This window comes from Rattus norvegicus, chromosome 1 (genome assembly GCF_036323735.1).
Source record: "Rattus norvegicus strain BN/NHsdMcwi chromosome 1, GRCr8, whole genome shotgun sequence".
In the NCBI taxonomy this organism is placed as follows: Eukaryota; Metazoa; Chordata; class Mammalia; order Rodentia; family Muridae; genus Rattus; species Rattus norvegicus.
This window is the reverse complement of record NC_086019.1, coordinates 269,485,771-269,490,678: the sequence shown is the minus strand read 5'-3', so window position 1 is coordinate 269,490,678 and position 4,908 is coordinate 269,485,771. Positions and strand designations below refer to the sequence as shown.

The following is a 4,908-nucleotide window of genomic DNA, read 5'->3' as shown; positions in this document are numbered from 1 at the left end:
CCCCCTGCCTTCCTTACAGAGACAAATCCTTTGCCTCTTAGGTAAGGTGGCAGAAGTCCTAGCAGCTAGCCACATTCCCAGGTTGCTTAGGACTACAAAGTCCTGGCCAGTCTGGCTCAGTCAATGAGATTTTTACCTCTCTCTGACCTCTCTAAGCAGCCACTGAAGCTATCACCCCTTCGCCTCTCTACTGTCTATTCCTCTCTGTTGATTCTCTTGGGCTACGACTTTCTCATCTTTCTCCTCGGAATGTGAGCTTCCAAAAGATCCATGTATCTCATGTGCCTTTCTCCAGTGCCCAGATGCAAATTCCTTATTTGGAGGTGGGTTTGCGATATGTTTTCATAGTCATGCATTCCTGTTTACTGCTGGTTGATGAGTTTTGGACACTGTGGTGAAATTGTGGTTTGGCTGTGATCAGAACTTCTGTATGCACAGGAATCTTGGAGGGCAGATGGCTGTATCTCAGAGCCACCCCAATCAGGGTCCCAAATGGGTAAACATGTCCACCCACAGCAGTTGTTGCTCATAAAAACACCTTCAACAGAATGAAAAGAAGTTGTGCAAATGGTTCCAGCATGTAAAAGGATTAACATTTGGGTCTAGATTCCATTCAGTAAGTATACTCAGGAAGCCACTCAAATCTGAGAACTGATCCTTGTGTCTAACCCAGTAGGTGCATTTCTCAACAGGGGTTCTATGTACTCTGACATTAATTTTTCTGGAACATCAGTGTTTCCTAAAATTGAGTGAGAAACAATATATACCATGTATTTTATCTCATCAGCTCATTGTTAATCAAAAGCACCCCACTGTTTCTCTGTCAGAGCTATCCATGCTGAAGCTGAATTTAACTTCCATTTGAATGACCAGTGTGAGCTGGGCAAAAAAGTCCTAGCCATTTGCTACGTTCTAAATATGATCATTTATGGTCACAGTCTTATTTTTGTTGGTGTGATGGAAACAGCCTGACAAAAAGTTCTAATCTAGCCCTGAACCCTTGCACAATTCCTGGAGAATTGCTAGTCTTAAGTCTATACTGGACGCTTGAAAAAGCATGTTTGTTTTCTTCCAGTATGAATATGAATTATATCAGTGAGAGAATGTTGCCGCAATAGAGCAGATGGACTTGCCAGTAAGAGTGAAAATAATCAGGCAAAATGAAAAGCTTTCCTTCCTTTATGTCCTTTTATCCTATACCAGAAGAGGCTGCCCATATTCAGGGGTGGGTCTTCCCGATTCAAATCGTCTCATCAGAAAGTCCCTTAAGGGGTGCCTAGAGGCACCTTCTAGTTGATTCTTGATCAACCAGGATTAGCCACTCAATCAAGGCAGGAACTTGAAGCAATAATCACACTCTCATTCAACAACAGAGAGAATAAATGCTGTGTGTTTGCCACTCACCTGGCTTTTTCTGCTCTTATACAATCCAAGACCCAAAATGGGAGACTGGTGCAACCCACATCCAGGGCGGATCTTCCTACTTAAATAAACCAAATTAAGAATACCTCTCACAGGTATGTCGTAGGCAAACAAAATCCAAACATTCCTCACCGAAACTCTCTTCCCAGGTTATTCTAACCACGACACGCACCTTTCCCACAGGTGAGGCAGCAAGCACGGGGTGGTTCTGTCTATATTTCCTCCTATATAAAGTGAGAATTCTGAGCTGACACCAAGTGTGGAGATACAGATTAGGTTTGTTGGTCCATATCTAAGTTATCCTTAGGTTCATGGCAAGAACTAGGTATTTGTTAAATAAGCAAAATGAAGGACTGGGAGATGGTTTAGTTGGTAAAGTGCTTGCCACACATGTATGAGGACCTGAGTTCACATCCTCAGCACACAAGGTGGGGGTGGAGAGAGAAGGATATCAGGGAGTTCAGCTAAGCCAGTGAACTCCAGATTCAGTGAGAGACCCTGTCTCAAAAATTATGTGGAGAGAGATGAGAGATGGCCCCTGACATCAGTCCCTGTTCTCCATGTGCATGTACACATGCCCTCCCACTCAGACAGAATCTGGACACCAGCACCAGACAGCTCGCAGAGCTCACAATAGATGGTGCTAGCACCCAAACTAGCCTTCTGCAAGAGCAGCCAGGGCTCTTAAACACTGACCCTTCTGGTGAGACTTTTGAAAACACATACCACAAAGAACTTTTGTGGAAATTAAATACATTGTCTCTCTCCCTCACTCTCTGACCTCTCCCACCCCTCTTTTTTTCTCTATTTGTCTCTGTTGTCTGGAAAAGGAGACACTTAACAAAAAAAGGATCTTAAAATATTATTTGTGTATTACAGAGTTTCATATTTTTTAAAAATTTCCAAAAGACAGAAAAACAAAAACAAAACAAGCAAAAAGCTCCAAAACGGGAGGTATGGGATATGGAGCAGTCAGAGGGAGGGGAATAAAATCTGAAGTGTAAAAATGAATAAAAAATTTGAAAAAAAGAAAAAAAAACAAACCAAAACACCTTGTAATAACTCAAGGAGAACAGTGACATGTTTTTATTTCCTTAATTATTCAAACGTCATAAGAAGACCAACTGATAAATGAATTTAACACTTTTTTCATTTTTAATTATACCTAGGTATGTGTTTGTACATGTGCAGTGCGTGGTCACGAATTCAGGTGCCAGTGCAAGCAAGAGGCATCAGATCCCGTGAAGCTGATGTGGGTGCTGGGAACTAAACTTGGGTCCTCTGAAAGAGTAGCAACTGCTCTTAACTGCTGAGTCATCTCTTTGGATCATAATATTTTAAACAATTAAATCTTAGTCATTCAACCATACAATGTTGATCATTTGAAGGTTTTTTTTTTTTTTGGTTCTTTTTTTCGGAGCTGGGGATCGAACCCAGGGCCTTGCGCTTGCTTCCTAGGCAAGTGCTCTACCACTGAGCTAAATCCCCAACCCCTCATTTGAAGGTTTTAAGTGCAATTATGTAACTATTTCTTTTTTTTAAACTTGTATTATACCAGAGGATGAATACACACACACACACACACACACACACACACACACACACACACACACATATATATATATATATATATATATATATATATATATATATATATATATAAAATCCTAGCTTTATTTTGTTCATAAAGCAGGGTTTACATTTCCTTTGGTAAAAAGAGTTATGTGGCATGTTCAGAGAGAGATCTTGGGGCATGAAAAAGCCACTTGCCACAAACTCTCAAATGGCTTCACTGTTGTTAATTTAATCAATATTGTGTTGGAATGTGTTGCTGTTGTTGTTATTTTGGCTCATAGAACCCTGTGGAATGGCTAGATTTTACCTGTGATGTTTCAGCTATCAGAACTCATTAACATGGGTTCCTGGGTGTTCAGTCTAAGTCGATTACTTAGTATCTGTAAGCGTCTATACTTATGACCACTAGAAGGATGAGAGAGAAGAGAAGACACAGAGAACACCCAGGAATGTTCCCTTTCCTACCTAGCAAAAGGGGAAGCTGAATCAGCCCAAGAGTTTGGAGAACCTGAAGGATTCAATGGAGCTTATGGAGAGAAAGGAAGCAAAGGGAAGTGCCGAGGAGACAAGGTTCTAGAACACATTCTAGCTGCTAGACTGTGCACCCATGGCCAGATCTTCTGCCACACATGAAGGGAGTGAAGTTTCATGTGATGGTTTGGGTATGTCTTCAGGCTGTACGGACTTCATTGGTCTTGAGTTGAGGCTACTGTGGTCGCCATGAGTAACTCCGAGCTGTTTTCCTTACAGCTTTATAGCTTAGGAGATAAATGAGCTAAACCACTAGAGTGGAATTCAGAGCTCCGTGAGCTGGACTCTGGCATCACCAGGTACATGCTTACCATCCTCGATATTAGCTTGAGCTGCTTTTGGCTTGGATGAGGTCATTTCCCCTGTGACCTGTAAGTCTCTTCCTCCCAGCCCAAATCCCAGGGATTCAAGTTTCTTCCTGATGACTCCGGTACACGTCTATATTCAAATTTCTCCTCATAACCTCAAACCACACTCCGTGCAATCCCAAATCTGTCTGCCTCTTTCTTCAGTCTCATGACATCTGTGGCCAGTTCTCATATTCTGGGACCAGTTTTTCCTGGAAGTGTTCCCCAAAAGTTCCCCCAAACTGGTAACTTGTCTTCAAGTTCCCGTGTTAATGGCATTTGGAGGTGGGGATTCTTGGGAAGGTAATTAGGGATAGATAAGAATATAGAATGGGCCCTTGTGATGATATGGCTCTCCAAGAATAGGAAGAGAGTTTGCTTTGTCTGTCTCATAAGGTGGTGCACCAGGAGGCTCTTAACAGCTTCCCAAGATCCTAGTGTCATGTTCTTGGACTTTCCAGCTTCTAGTCTGTGTTTCCTTGTCCGTTTTCATTACTGGTATTGAACCTAGAGCACCTCCTGCATGCTAAACCTGTGCTCTTATCACTGGGCTGTCTTCAGCTCTTTTTATTATTACCTTCGATTTAAGGCAAGGTCTCACTAAGTTGCTTAGGCTGGCCTTGAAATCTTTGTTTACCCCACACAGGTTCCTGATCTTGCCTTCCTGTCTCAGTCTGGAGTTTCTAATCTGTACAGTAAAACCTGACTTTAAAAAAAAAAAAACCACAATAGAAATTACCCAGTCTTGGGCATACTGCTCTAGTAATGGAAATTGGACAATGAAAGTATACCAAACTATTTAAAATACTTTACATGTTTTCATCAAACAAATAGTTTTGTGTGGGGAAAAAAATCCAACTTTTCCACATTGTTTTTCATGAGAATGACTTACTGATAAGGTTGAATTTTAAAATTTAAGATTAGCGATGCCTTCGGATTAGGGAAGAAACAGCAATAATGGATAAAGGGAAAGGACTCTAATACTAGAAGATAAACTGAGCCAGGGGCATTCCTCCATCTTGTTCAGTGTTAA

At 41.4% G+C, this 4,908-nt stretch overlaps 1 non-coding gene across 1 annotated transcript; it reads right to left on the bottom strand.

Moving 5' to 3' along the window:
- Window positions 1-2,834: 2,834 nt before the first annotated feature.
- On the bottom strand, window positions 2,835-2,913 carry Trnap-agg88 (transfer RNA proline (anticodon AGG) 88). Its single transcript has one exon. It is a non-coding gene; the product is annotated as a tRNA-Pro (tRNA).
- Between the last annotated feature and the right edge of the window lie 1,995 nt (window positions 2,914-4,908).